Genomic DNA, 15,962 nt, shown 5'->3' on the forward strand with positions numbered 1-15,962 from the left:
TTTTATTACTACAGGAGTTAAAAGATAAACAATATTTTTTTACCGTATAGACAAATACACATATATGTACAGCATAATATATAAATTATATATGTACACATAAAAAAAATTAAATATCATATAAACAATCTCTAATAGAATGAATAAATTTTTTTTTGAAAAATTACAGAGAATAAAAGATGAGAAAATAATGGGATATATATCTTTTATACTAAGATACTATTTTATTTATAAAATAATATATATATATATATATTGCCGATCAAAAATATATATACATATATATATTTAGAAGTACTATGGCAAATAAAATTTTCACAGTGACAGAGAGGTCATGACCCCTCATAATCTTCTTCTAGTTATATCTATCACACATACACTCACCTCATTCTTTTAATAAAAAAAACAAAAATAAAATAAAATTTATCTTTATATTTTTAAATTTATTTTATTTTATTAAAATATATTTAATATTTAATATACAAATTCTATTTTTATAAAATTGATATTGTTCTAAAAATATATTTAAAATTTTAAAATGCAACTAATATTTCACATATTTAATAAAAATTTAAATTAATAATCTAAAATATATAAAAATTTATAGAATTAAAATAATTTGTATGATTTAAGTTAATATAAATAATAAAATTACTTTTCTAATTAATACATATATAGATATATATTGGTAGGAGAAAACTTGGAGAATTTTTTTTAAGGTCCCTAATAATAGTAATTTAGAGGATAAAAGATAAAAAAAAAAAAAAAAAAAAATAGTCATGCATAAGGTCCCTGAACAACATGGCGCGCATTTTTAATTATTTCGTGGACCAAAATACCCTTCACAAAATCAACACAAAGACGAAACTGATTCCGACGACTGAGTTCCATTCCAAGTATCCAACCATCTTCACGAACAAGAGAACTGCAGAACTAGGGTTTCAATATCGTCTCCACCATCGACATTAGAGATTCGTTATCTTCTGCAAAAATCATTCCCATTCCTTCCTCACAAATTTCTCTGACCCCGTTTTCACTGTTCATCGTCATCTCAGTTCATCTTCGTCACGTCGCATCTTTATCTCAGGATATATCAGCTCGCCATTAAAGTTTCATCCTAACTCTGGTAAGTTTTTCTACAATACAATTAGATTTTCTCTAGAAACACAGTTAATTGCATTTTATATTAACCTTCCATAAATTAGGGTTTCAATTTCGTAATAAAAAGCTACATGAATTTGAAAAAATTTATTTCTGTGTGTTTTGAACTTATTCTTAAACATGTTTGTGTGATTTTATCTGTAAATTTCTCTGGCATTTGAATTTCTCTGATTTTTGCTTGATGTATGTTTCTTCTTTCAATTTTCTCTGGCATGTTTATTTTGAAAAAAGTTATTTCTGGTTTTCATCTTATCCTTGAACATGTTTCTGTGATTTTGTCTATAAATTTCTCTGCTTTGTAAATTTCTCTGTAATATGTATTTTTAATTGGAATGTCTATCTTTCTCTGGAATGTCTATTACTCTCTTGTCTCTGTCTAAGTTTCTCTGGTATTTATAATTTTCTCTAACCACATCACTTTCCTCCCTTGTGTGTCTCTATCATGTTTAATTTTCTCTGGTTGTGTATGTAAATTTCTCTGACATTTTAATATTATGGACTATGTTTCTTCTTTGAATTTTCTTTGGCATATTTAATTTGAAAAAAAGTTATTTCTTTATTCTTGAACATGTTTATGTGATTTTGTCTATAAATTTCTCTGCTTTGTAAATTTCTTTGGAATATGTATTTTTCTCTGGAATGTTTATTACTCTCTTGCCTGTGTCTAAGTTATAATTTTCTCTGGCCACATCACTTTTCTCCCTTGTGTGTCTCTATCATGTTTAATTTTCTCTGCTTGTGTATGTAAAATTTCTCTGGCATTTTAATATTATGGACTTAAAATTTTCTCTAGAATGGAAATTTTCTCAAGAATGTGTAATTTTCTCCAGAATGTGTAATTTTCCCTGGTATGTTTATTTTGTTCAATTCTTGGTTTCAATGTGGTATAACTTTTAGTGGCATGTTTACATTACTTTGTTTATTTTATCTTGCTAATTGTGGAATGGAAATTTTCTTTCGCTTGCAATGTTTACTTTTCTTTGTCATTCATTTTATGTGCTTGCTAGATATATGTTTCTTTTTTCAATTTTCTCCGGGATTTAATGTTGTTGACATCTTTTACTTTTATGTGCTTACTTTTCTTGGTTTCATTTTACTTCTATATGTAATTTTAACAATTATTGACATTTTTTTTGCCATGTTTATGATGCTTTATTGATTTTCTCTAACAATGGAAATTTTCTGTGGCTAGAGATGTATTCCACAGGAAAACAATTAACCACCTTAGTTTTCTCCCTTATGTGTAATTTTCTCTGACATGTCCAATTTTCTCCGGCATGTTCAATTTTCTCTGGGATTTAATGTTGACATCTTTATGTTTTCATCATTGTCTAGAAATAGCAAAACATAAAAACAGCAAAACAGCAAAACACCAAGCAAGAAACATAAATTCTCTCAGTCTTCTTATGATCTAAGATAAAAAACTAGCAGCAAAACACCGGAAACACCAAGCAAGAAACAGAAACTCTCTCGATCTTCTTATGATCTAAGATCAAAAGCCAGCAGCAAAACACCACACACTCCTTGCTAAAACACACAAGTCCAAGGTGATGAAGCAACTAGCATCAAGATGAGTATCCCAACTTCAACAGACTCAAGCTCAAGGGGGAAAAAACCTGTTAAACTCTAAAGAAAGAGAGCTCACTACAGCATTCAATACCGATCCAACCTCTCATCTGTTGTCTCCTTTTTTCGAACACTTAAATTCAATTCAAACCAAGTTGTAGAGCTTCAAAAGAAACCATTCTGGTATTTGATCCAAGCTCTAACCACTAGAAGGATGGATCTAAGGAAATCTAGGAAATTTGATGATGATGTAGTTGCAATAATCTAATGTTACAATGAAAAAACAAAAGCATTCACAGTTGGTAAAAAGAACTTGACCTTTACAACCAATGACGTGACCTTAATTTTTGGTTTGCAAGGAGGTAAAGGAGCCATGTCATTAAGATACTCTAAAACGCCAAAATCTGCATTCCTAAGGAGAAGATTCCAAAAAGACACCAGGCTCACTGACTTCAAAGATGTAGCAATCATTATTACATGTACTTGTGTCTCACCCTATTTTTTTACAACAAGTGGGAATTCAATAGGGTGGTTTTTTATAAAGTATGTGGAAACCTCTTGAATCAATGAAACAGTATGATTGGCCAGAAGTAATCACATCAACATTGATTGACTCTATCATAGCATTGCACAAAACTCTAGAAGAAGTTATGGGGTGTGTCATTGCACTGCTGGTAAGTATAATATCCATTCAAATTTGCAGTTATCATACTTATAAATTTGTGTGTTTAGCAAAATTTAATTACTTTAATTTTCATCACAGTATTGGCTATGTGAACATGCAAATATCATTGATTTGGAAGATAATAACACAACTGACTTCCCAAGATGTGCCAAGTGGAACCTGCAAACCTTGACGAAACAGCTGCAGAAGACACCAGTCTACTCTCTTGCACCTCGATAGGTTAGATTTCTATCACCACTGAAATTCCAAAATTTCTCTGACCACTGGTTTGTTTCCCTCCTTGTGCCATTGATTGAGATCAATTTTCTCTGGACTATCAATTTATGTTTCTTCTTTGGTTACCATTGGTTTATTTCTGCCATGGTAATCAATTTTCTCTGCAATCCAAATTTCTCTGACCACAATTGTAACACATTAACATATATGCCCTGATTGATTTTCTGTGATATTTGAATTATGTTGGTTGTTTCATAATTTTCTCTGGCCCAAAAAATTGTTTCTCCTTGTGTGTAATTTTCTCTGGCCCATAACTTATGTGCCTTGCATCTTTGATTAACACTGTTTATTTCTACCCTTCTAATGAATTTTCTCTGGAATCCAAATTTGTCTGACACAATTATAGTAAAACATTAACTTATATGCCTTGATTGATTTTCTTTGATATCTAAATTATATTGCTTGTTTTATAATTTTCTCTGCCTTATAAAATTAACTCATTGTCTGTAATTTTCTCTAGCCCATACAATTTTCTCTGAAGTTTGTTTCCCATTAGTGTCATTTAGATGAATTTTATTTTCCTTATTTGAATTTTTGCTCTCAGTGAATTTTGTAACATTTCTCTAATAAAAGAGTCTCCTATTACAAATAGATAACAAGGAGCTAGTCAAAAATCCATCAGAGGAGTTCTATCTTAGTAAAAAGACGAAGAAAGAATAAAAAAAGACAATTGTCAAATTCAAGGAAACATTACAAGATTCATTTGAAGAATGAGGGAATGAAGAAGCAGAAGGCAACATAGAAGAACATGAAGCCATCAATGGACAAGAAGATCAAGCAAGTAGTGGAGAAGCAGAAGCCAAGAAGAAAGTGAAGAGATAGAAGCAAAAGACAAAGAAGAAAATGAACAGAAAGAAGAAAACAGTGAAGAAAAAGATGAAGGCACTCAATCTAAACAGCATGAAGAAAACAATGAGGAAAGTGATGAAGAAGAACATAATGAGCCAATGGACCAACATCGTGATAGCATTTGTGGCTCAACAATGCATCAGCCTCAAGAATCTGAGGAATCAAAGGATGCCCAAATTGCTGATCTACGTCAAAGACTAAAGGCACTTTCTAAATCTAAAATAGAAGAAGAGAGAAATTGGAATGAATTACTTGCAAAAAAGGATATTGCAATAAGAACCTTGGCATCACTTAACTCAGAACTTCAAGAAAGAGACAGCACAATCCAAATGAAACTAAGAATGTTGGAGGTTAAAAAAGAAGATGATACAAAAACAATCCAACAATTGAGGTATTCAATTTCGGAGCTTGAAAATGAATATGCTAAATTGCATGAACAAGTTCAAAAACTATCTGTCTAACTAGCAACACAACTATACCGAACACCAACACAAGTTCAACCGCAAGGTCAGTGAAAATCTTGAGCCACAAAAAGTTATGTCCTTGTGTCAATGGTAATTTTCTCTAAACACATTAGTTTCTGCTGCTTATTTCTATTGATTTCTACTGCTTATTTGATTTTCTCTATCTATTTTCTTATTCGATTTTTGGAGCTTGTTTGATTTTCACTATGTATAGTTGGAATGCAAGTGGAACAACAAGTTGCAAAGCAAACTGAGCAAACCACGAAAGACAAAGAAGTACTTGATGCTGATGCGTACGTCTTGCCTCAACCAATAAGCATCAGAAAAATCTTGCGTTTTTCCACAAACTCTACCGATTTCAAGATTGATAAAAGATCATGTAAAAGACATCTTGTAGCACATATCAAATGTGTTTGGACTTGAGTAAGTACAACAAATAAAATAGAAGATAACAAACAATAATTTACAAACTTATATAGCATTAACAACTATTAAATCCTTTCTTTGTCTTCTTGTAGGGCTTTAATCTAGACAAGTGAGTTGAATCTCATTACCTTCGAAGACATTGGAAACCTAATAAAGCAAAAAGAAATTGCCAACAATGTAAGTCTTTCATCAAAATTTCTCTGTAATGTTCCATCAGCCTTTATAAACCAATATTACAATTATAAATTATATTTTTCAGGCCATTGATGGCTATGGAGAGATCCTTTTTACTGACCAAATGAGAGAAAGACAACAGCCAACTTCATTTTTTTTTTCACATCCATGAGCTTAGTATGTTATTACTCTTTTATTTGATTTTCTCTGGAATTTACTTACTACTTTCTCTTGTTAAGATACTTCTTGAAGCCAGTTGTGTCATTAGTCTAATTTTCTCTGGCTAGTTGTGTGCATTTAAAATTTCTCTATCTGTATATTTCTTAAATTCCTGCCATTTCAACTTTCTCATAACATAACTATTTTTTGATTTTCTCTGACCACAGAATTTCATCAAAATGATGGAAAATCAAACTTTTCGAGTCTCATTATTTGACAAGCCTATTGAAACAACATGGAGGAACTACAGATTCCTCTATTTCCCAATAAATATTTGGGGTAATAAGAAGTCAACACATGGAAATCACTGGACCTTGCTTGTCCTCGACAAACAAGACAATTTATGAAGGTTCTACAACTCACTAAGGCCAAGGAGGGATGATACAGAAGACAAATATGTCAAAGATGCAAAACAATCGAGTGCAAATTTCTCTGATCCCATCATAATGTTTATGTGATGATATTTTTCATAGAATCCCATTGCTTTGTCCGTAAATTTCTCTGTTACTTAAAAATTATTTTTTCACAACAAGATTATGTGGAGAATTTTTTGAAAGCTTGCCTTGAAAGAGAGGCACAATCACAACCCTTTTTCGAATTGATAAACTCACAAAACACAAATTACAACTTTGAGTATGTCAACAATGCTCCACAACAAGACAGTGATTCGTAAGTTTCATACAACATCTATAAATAAGATAATATGATTTGAATGTTTCTTAAAACTAACTATACCTATAATTTGTATGCAGTATGAATTGTGGCCTCTTTGTGTGCTATATAATGAGACAATATAGCAAGCATGAACCTATCAGCTCGAAATTGTCCACACAAGACATAAGGTTGATAAGGGCAGAAATCATAGAGAGATTTGTGACCAAAGTTGGCCGGTCATGGACAGAACCAATTCAAATACCTCCAGAAGAAGAACCAAAAATGTAATAGTGAAACTAGTGCAAGGAAGACAATGTACACAATATAATTAGCATTAACCATTCAATTTATTTTTTCATACATTGAAGGAATAATGATGCTTGACATATATGTATATATCCTTTTTTGACTAATGTAAATCTCATACCTATCAATGGTTAAATATATATATATTTTTTTGTTGTGATTGTCAACACAATCCACATAGAGAAAATTGTCTGCAGAAATTTCCCTAGTATGATTTTACCAGAAATTCACAGAGAAATTTAACTCGTATCTTCCCAAGGGGATGCCTATGTGATCATATAATCTGTAATGCTTTGTTTTGGTACAAAACAATCATCAAATTCAAAAAACACAAAGCGCACAGTAATTTTCTCTGCTATTAGCAAATTTCACTGGATGAATTTGATGCTTCAAAACACAATGCTCAGATAATTTTTTCTACTAGTGAAAAATTTCTTTGGATGAAATTGACGGGTATTATAAACAGACTACCCATAGTATGTTTCAACAAATACAATTCACACTGTAATTTTCAATGCTATTGGCAAATTTCTCTGGATGAATTGGACCTCACAAAACACAATGCAAATTTCAACAAACATAATGCCCACAGTAAATTTATCTTCTATTGGCAAACTTCTATGGATGAATTTGACTGGTATGAAGTTACCAGAAATTCACAGAGAAATTTAACTCGTACCGTGCCGAAGAGGGTGCCTATATGATCATGCAATCTGTAATGCACTGTGTTAGTACAAAACAATTATCAAATTCAAAAAACACAATGCACACAGTACTTTTCTCTACTATTGGCAAATTTCTCTAGATGAATTTGAAGCTTCAAAACACAATGCACAAAGAATTTTCTCTGCCATAGGCAAATTTCTCTGGATGAATTTAACTGGTATTACAAACCCACTGCATGGACTCCCAGTTTGAAAACTAAGTCAAAAAATGTACTTCCTAAACACCTAAGTTTGAAAAATAGGCCATCGGGGCCCAAAAATCCTGTAACAGTCCCGAGAAGGCCCGTAGAACACCTCCAACACCTTGGGAGAAACCAATGTAAGTTGTGGAAACTTAAGAAACAGGCACGGGACTTCCGGTTTGAAAACTAGGTCGAAAAAGACACTTTTTTCACACTTAAGCTTGAAAATAGGCCTCGACGGGCCGAAATCGTGTAACAATCACGAGAAGGCCCGGGGAACACCTTAAACATCTCAGGAGGGACAGTCGCAAGAAGGGCCGGAAACACCTCAAACATCTTGGGAGTGACCAACGTGAGTTGTGAAAACTTACGGAACTAGCGCGGGACTTCCGGTTTGAAAACTAAGTTGGAAAAAGACACTTTCTTCACACTTAGGCTTGGAAATAGGACATCGGGGGGCCAAAATCGTGTAACAGTCACGAGAATGACCGGGAGATGCCCCAAACACCTCGGGGGGGTCCAAGGTAAGTTGTGAAGACTTACGGAACTAGCACGAGACTCTCGGTTTGGGAATTAAATCGAAAAATGCACTTTTTTCACATTTAAGCTCGAAAATAAGCCTTTGGGGGCCAAAATCGTGTAACAGTCACGAGAAGGCCTGGGGAACACATCAAACGCCTCGGGAGGGACCAATGTAAGTTGTGAGAACTTACAGAACTAACACGAGACTCCCGGTTTGAAAACTAAGTCCGAAACGACACTTTTCTCGCACTTAAGCTTGAAAATATTCCATCGGGGGGCCAAACTCGTGTAACAGTCAAGAAAAGGTCCGGGGAACACCTCAAACACCTATGGAGGGACCAACGTGAGTTGTGAAAACTTGCGGAACTTGCATGGGACTCCCGGTTTGAAAACTAAGTCAAAAAATACACTTCCTAAACACCTAAGCTTGAAAATAGGCCATCCGGGGCCAAAAATCCTGTAACAGTCCCGAGAAGGCCCATGGAACACCTCCACACCTCGGGAGAAACCAATGTAAGTTGTGGAAACTTACGAAACTAGCGCGGGACTTCCGATTTGAAAACTAGGACGAAAAAGGCACTTTTTTCACACTTAAGCTTGAAAATAGGCCTCGGCGGGCCGAAATCATGTAACAATCACGAGAAGGTCCGAGGAACACCTCAAACATCTCAGGAGGGACCAATTGGAGTTGTGAAAACTTAACAAACAGGCACGGGACTCCCGGTTTGAAAACTAGGGTGAAAAATACACTTTTCTAACACTTAAGCTTGAAAGTACGCCATTGGGGGCCAAAATCATGTAACAGTCGCAAGAAGGGCCGGAAACACCTCAAACACCTCGGGAGTGACCAATGTGAGTTGTGAAAACTTACGGAACTAGCACGGGACTTCCGATTTGAAAACTAAGTTGGAAAAAGACACCTTTTTCACACTTAAGCTTGGAAATAGGACATCGGGGGGCCAAAACTGTGTACCAATCACGAGAAGGACCGGGAGATGCCCCAAACACCTTGGGAGGGTCCAAGGTAAGTTGTGGAGACTTACGGAACTAGCACGGGACCCTCGGTTTGGGAACTAAATCAAAAAATGCACTTTTTTCACACTTAAGCTTGAAAATAAGTCGTCGAGGGCTAAAATCATATAACAGTCACGAGAAGGCCCGGGGAACACATCAAACACCTCGGGAGAGACCAATGTAAGTTGTGAAAACTTACGGAACTAGCACGTGACTCCCAGTTTGAAAACTAAGTCCGAAACGGCACTTTTCTCGCACTTAAGCTTGAAAATAGTCTATCGGGGGGCCAAAATCGTGTAACAGTCAAGAGAAGGCCCGGGGAACACCTCAAACACCTAGGGAGGGACCAACGTGAGTTGTGGAAACATACGGAACTTGCATGGGACTCCCGGTTTGAAAACTAAGTCAAAAAATGCACTTCCTAAACACCTAAGTTTGAAAATAGGCCATCGGGGGCCAAAAATCTTGTAACAGTGCCGTGAAGGCCCATGGAACATCTCCAACACCTCGGGAGAAACCAATGTAAGTTGTGGAAACTTACAGAACTAGCGAGGGACTTCCGGTTTGAAAACTAGGTCGAAAAAGGCATTTTTTTCACACTTAAGCTTGAAAATAGGCCTCAGCGGGCCGAAATCGTGTAACAATCACGAGAAGGCTCGGGAAACACCTCAAACATCTCAAGAGGGACCAATTTGAGTTGTGAGAGAGAGAGAGAGCATCAACATCAACAACAACACATCATCATCATCATCATCATCTTCCTGTATCTGTTCTTGCTCTGTTTTTTTTTTCTTTTCTTCTTCCATAACTTAGAATAGAGAGAGAGAAAGAGAGAGAGAGAGAGAGATACAGAGAGAGAGAGAGAGGGGTACACAGATCTGTGTATACACACAGATGATGGTGGTGTTGGTGATAGCGGCGCTGGTGATGGGTTCTCTCTCTCTTCTCTTTTCCTCTCTCTTCTCTTTCTTTCTCTTTCTTTTTCTCATCCTGTTCTTCCCTCTTCTCTCTCTTCCTCCCTCTATTTCAGCGATATAAGAGGGAAAGAAAAAGAAAAAAAAAATTGGAGCCCTTTCGGGCCAAGTTTTTTTTGAGCTAGGAAGGATTATTCGTGTGGAAAATTACTGGCCACCCAGCCTACCCTAATAGCCAGTATTTTTTTTTTTTGGTTGCTGATTGCACCTGTAGTCCAGAATTTTGTCCTTTTATGTCATTTTAATGCTCACAGTTAGTCCAATTGTATTTTTTTTTTTTTGGTTTCTAATTGCGCCCATAGTCCGAAATTCTGTCCCTTTATGCCATTTAATGCTCACAATTAGTCCAATTGACATCACCAGTTTGGGATTTTGATAGAAAATAGTCACTAAATTAATTGAAGTTAGTTTATAGAGTTAATCAAATTTACAATTTTACTCCTAAAAGCATGACACGTCACTCATATGTTCATTTTTTATTTAAAAAAACACCAACAATTGTAAATTATAAATGACTCAAATGACACAATTGTAAATTATAAACCAACCTGAGACAATCATAAATTCATAATTAAAATTGAATCAATTGAATTTTATTTATTTATTTATTATTTTAATTTTATTTGCAGAAATTAATGATTAATTGTTAGAATAACACTTAAAGAGAATTGATCACATCCCTTCTACTACAGATCACTTTTTAGTCTTACCTCTCCATTTCACTTCCAAGATAACAAGCAAGAGCTAATTGAAATTATAAATGACTCAAACGACAATGGCCAAAATAAAGTCAAAAATTTGGTCAAAACTCTTTTATAATAAAATTTTAATGCATTAAGAACAAATATAAAAAGTTTTCTTTAAAAAGTCTAACACATACTACTATTATCAAAATATTCTTAGCGACTAATTTAGTATTTTAATTTTTAATAAAATTAATATTTTTACTCTATTTCACAATAACATTTTACTGACTATCAAAGTAACACTTTACTGTCTTCTTAAATAGGACAGTAACAAAAAAAAAAAAAAACAGAATATGAAACAACAACCGATCACAGTGATGATGGGAAGAAGGTCACAGCTTCGATAGCAACATCAACTACAGCAAATATGATCTGTTTGCTCAATTTGCTGCTCTCAAGACGTCTCTTCTTCCCTTTTCTTTTTCTTCTGATCCTCGACTGCGTCCCAATAAGTAACGGAACAATTGCAAGTGATGATGGAGTGAATGAAGATGGAGTGCAGAAACTGGTCCAATGGGCCATCGACACTGCTCGACTTGATCCTTCTCCTCCCACTGGTTCTGATAATGATGATAACGACAGCAACAACGATAATGACATTGACATTGATATTGACGATCATCAGAAAGAAAAAGAAGAAGAAGAAGAAGAAGAAGAAGAAGAAGAGATCATGTTTGTTTGTGCAGAAATGTTTACTGAATTCAACTAAAAAGGTAAATTTGTCAATAAAAATGCACCTGTACAATATTGGTGTCTTTGAAAGAAAAATCTATCTTAATGGACTTTACACAATAAAAATTGTTTTAGTGTTCCTTTCAACAAAGAATGGCTCAAGGGAGGGATTTTGGACAAATTTTTCCTAATAAAGCGACTACTGGTGTGCTTTGCACTTTGATTTTTTCTTTATTTAAATTAAGGAATCAAATTCACAAAGCCAAAAAAATCCAACTCACCCATCCAGCTGGTTCGAAACTGCCATCTTCAACCAACTGCCAAGTTTCAAGATTGGCAGTTTGAGGGCTGCTGAATCAACCTGGCACAATACAACTACTACTAGCCAGCATATCTCACCAACACTACTAGCTTTGTCGCGTTCAAAAGGTAGATGTCTCTTGAACCTTTATGATCAATCTTAGGTGGCAATTTTCTTTGTAATAATGACATATATTGTTATTGTGACTCATTAGTATGTAATACATTATAATAATAAAATAAAATATAAATCTTCGGCAGCCCATGAACCTCCATTATCTTAAAAGGAAAAAGCAGCCTCTGGCAACGAGAATTTGAGTCATCATGGACAAAGATTCAACTACTTAAAAAATCAATCTGAACAATGTTGTTTCAACATAACTTCAGGACCATGTATTTTGAGGGCAAATTGTATACAAGAAGGCGATCGTGAGCAGTACTTGTTCTATGCCAAACCAAAACCCCTTGAATTCTATAAATTATTGTTAGACAGCATTTTGAGAAAAGTAGTCTATGAGATCCGAAAATACTCGCAATTGTCCTCTTTCTATTTCTTACAACATATAAAGCCAATTGGCATTAGTGAATGAAAATAAAACTCACAGCAGACTGGAATAGTCTGTGCAGTTGTATTGGAAACATCTTGGGTAGTTCCTCGGCACAATGCAGATGAAAGCAGAAGAGAGAAACATGACTGAATGGTGTTTCACAACAAACTGTAGGTCAGTAGGCCAACCTGAAATGTCGCGCCAAATTTGGTACATATTCCACTTGTCATTTATTATGTAATTCTGTCTTTGGAAGTATATCAGCTCTTCTCACTCTGAACTTGAACCGTGCTCCTACAACAAGAAGAACAACCATCAAAATATGTCAGTGTATCAAGATGGTTATAATCTTTTGATTATTGTGGACATAGAACACTCAAAGCGGGCATCAGAAATCTCATCCCATGTAAGACAACCTATCCTCCCAAGGGTGAAATTAATATAATCTAATTCCCAATAGAAGTAGCTTGATACGAGGCAAAATATATTTGAACAGGATTAGCTATTAGACTATTATGGCGGGGCTGTCTGTAGGTTATAAATTGTGGTCTGTGATGGTTTGCATGGCAATGGGTTATGGACAGAGATAGACACACACACACACACAGATGGGTCTACTTTAGAGATGGTTGATTGGGTGGTAGCTAAGAAGCGTTGACACGGACACAGACACGAATGCGGAAACGGACATGGACACAGACACGGGACACGGCAATTTCAAAATTATGAGAACACGGACACGACAGTAAAATATGTTTTCATATATATATGTATTTGTTATCTAGATTAATATTATATTCACAATCAATCAACATTAAGAAAAACAAACACTAACTCTTTTTTTTTTAAAAGCACTTTTAAATTAACATTTACAGTTTATATTTTTTATGGATGATCTATTAAGTATTTAAATCTAAGAAAAAAATAATAAACATTCAATATTCATCACAAGCATTAAATTAAATGGGGAAAAAGACAATTTAGCATGTCCCCAAAGTATCCCCTAAAAATAAATTAATTAAATAAGGCGACACGCCATGTGGTGTGTCCCATACCTGTTCCCAAAGTGTCTATGTGTCCGACACGGATACGGCACTTATTTTGACGTGTCGGTGCTTCATAGGGTGGTAGTCATCGGCAATGACTATTAGAGGTGATCACTATTAATGGGGTTAGGATAGAGTAACTTGATGACTCAATGTGAGTTAGGATTGGAATAACATTCCATTTGTTTTGGCAGAGAATATTTTTCGTATTTTCTAGAGTTTGATACTACAGAAAGCGAAAGCAACATAAAATGTTTTGTGGCGGTCAATGGAAAACAAGCTTATTTGGGAAAAAAATATTTTCCAATTTCAAAAGATAGAAAACGTTTTCCGAACTAAAGTCTTACCAACGCAACCACACTATTACCATCATCACCACCTCCAAAAACCCGACCATCATCTCCACTACCACCACCACTATCGCCAGCATTACCTTCACCACCTCCGCCGCCAAAACCTCCACCTCACCCTACTACCACCCCACCACCACCAACACCAACTGCCCCACCTCCTCCTACCACTACCACTAACACTAATACAACAACTAATACATTAGTTTCAAAGTCGCAACTAGACATAGGAAAACATTTTATGAAAAAAAAAAAAATTGATAAAAATATTTTAATTACAAAATGCTTTCCTCAAACAAAGTAAGAATTACTATGAATAACAAAATATGTAAATTTTCTGTTGCAATCGTCATCACAAGGGAAAATTGTTTTTTCAGAAACATAAGAGGGTGTTGTGATTGTTAGAAACCTAAGGGGTGTAGTCTATGTTACATGGAATTGGATATGAGTGTCGGGTGCAGGTGTCTGTCCAAAAGTTGGACATTCACAACCATTAATCTTAGGATATCGAGATGTGTCCAAAAGTTACATATGGAGACACATCATGGACACACACACACACACACACACACATATATGTAACATATCATATAATATAATATACTTAGATAAGATGTTTTAAATTATGTAGAAATGTACATGAAATTAAATATGATTAAGAGACGTGATATTTCTCTCTAACCCATGTGTGAGGTCAGAAATGTGTCTTTAATAGCAAATGTAAGTTTCATTTTTTTTCAAGCATCATAAAAAATTAGAAGATTCAAGTGTCTAAATTTACAGGTGTTGGACATGTTGGACACATGGCACTCTTACCTTTATTATATTCCATGGGCACGGTCGGGGAAAATAAAAGAGTCCATAACACACATGTAAGTACAATTTACACAAAAGCATGTGAATAATAATAATAATAATAAAATTGGAAAAAAAATAATTAAGATGACCTCACCACTTGTATTTCTTGAGAAGAACTTCAGTATCTCGTCAATTATAATAACCTATGCCAGGTTGACAATATCGTAAGTAATGTCAAATAAGAAAGAGATCCAAATATGAAACAAAAAGTGATGCAGTGTATTATATTTAAATCAGAAACAATTAAACAAAATAGTCTACATATAAGATATTACTTGCTACTGTAGGTTTCACTAAGCTATTCAGGAAAAGAAAAGGGGTGAAAATTATCAGTTGAAGACATCATTAAAGCTATTCTGAGTAATGGAAGAGAAGCTACCATGACACGGTGACAACTAGAAAGGAAACAAAGAAAAGTAATTACACAGAATCAAAATGAGATTTTATCCATAAAACAAAGTGTGATTTGAAAATTTAACTAAGCCACCACCATATTTGAGGCCCATTGAAGAAATTCCCTATTTATTAACTCTCACAACCCATTCAGCAAGTAAATAGAATTTGGCGTTAATGTCTGGGTACTAAATGTAAAGATGTTGCTAATTCCAATCATAGAGCAAGGCATCCTTCAATGCCAGTCTTTTAAATGTAAACACTACAATGGAACTATAAACAGAAATTCAACCCAACTATTTGACTTAGAGATTGTTGTTGATGATTTTCATTTTTAAATTTTCTAAGACAAGTGTCGAATGAGTTATTTAGATCCAAAGGCATGTCTAATAAATAAGTAAATAACAAGATTGCTTCTCCATAATAATGTGGTATATACATCCCCTACATTTCAATTATGGATGGGAAAGTAAGATATTAGCTGTCCATCAGTTTTACTACATAGGGGCCGTTTTTAGATTATTAGATTATAGCTTTAAACAGAAGTTGTTAGCTTGTTTGGTGTAGATGTTAGCTTGTTTGGTGTAGTTGTTAGCTTGTTTGGTGTAGCTGTCCATCATTTCATTGTGTAATTATCATTTTGCCCTTCTAAGAAATGCAAAAATTGTGAAAAATATTTTTTTTTTTCAAAATTTCATTTTCAGAACTATTTTCATAATTTTTTTACACACAGGAAGACTGCAATCTGGATATGTGGGTAAGCTATGGAGGAAAGCTTTCCTTCCAAAGAACATGTCTCACAGTAAGATTATATTTTGCCAAATAATGGGATGTTTCTTTACAATTTGTACT

General features: G+C 34.4%; 1 protein-coding gene and 1 long non-coding RNA gene across 2 annotated transcripts in view; both read right to left on the reverse strand.

The window, feature by feature from the left end:
- Positions 1 to 15,962, reverse strand: part of LOC114270374 (calcium-transporting ATPase 3, endoplasmic reticulum-type) — a 213,573-nt gene that overhangs the window by 114,081 nt on the left and 83,530 nt on the right.
- On the reverse strand, positions 12,229 to 15,229 carry LOC145807801 (uncharacterized). The gene is made up of 2 exons (XR_014351187.1): positions 14,812 to 15,229; positions 12,229 to 12,757 (listed from the first exon to the last, which is right to left on the reverse strand). It is a non-coding gene; the product is annotated as an uncharacterized LOC145807801 (long non-coding RNA).

This window comes from Camellia sinensis, chromosome 14 (assembly GCF_055761805.1).
Source record: "Camellia sinensis isolate YWXY chromosome 14, ASM5576180v1, whole genome shotgun sequence".
NCBI classification, from domain to species: Eukaryota; Viridiplantae; Streptophyta; class Magnoliopsida; order Ericales; family Theaceae; genus Camellia; species Camellia sinensis.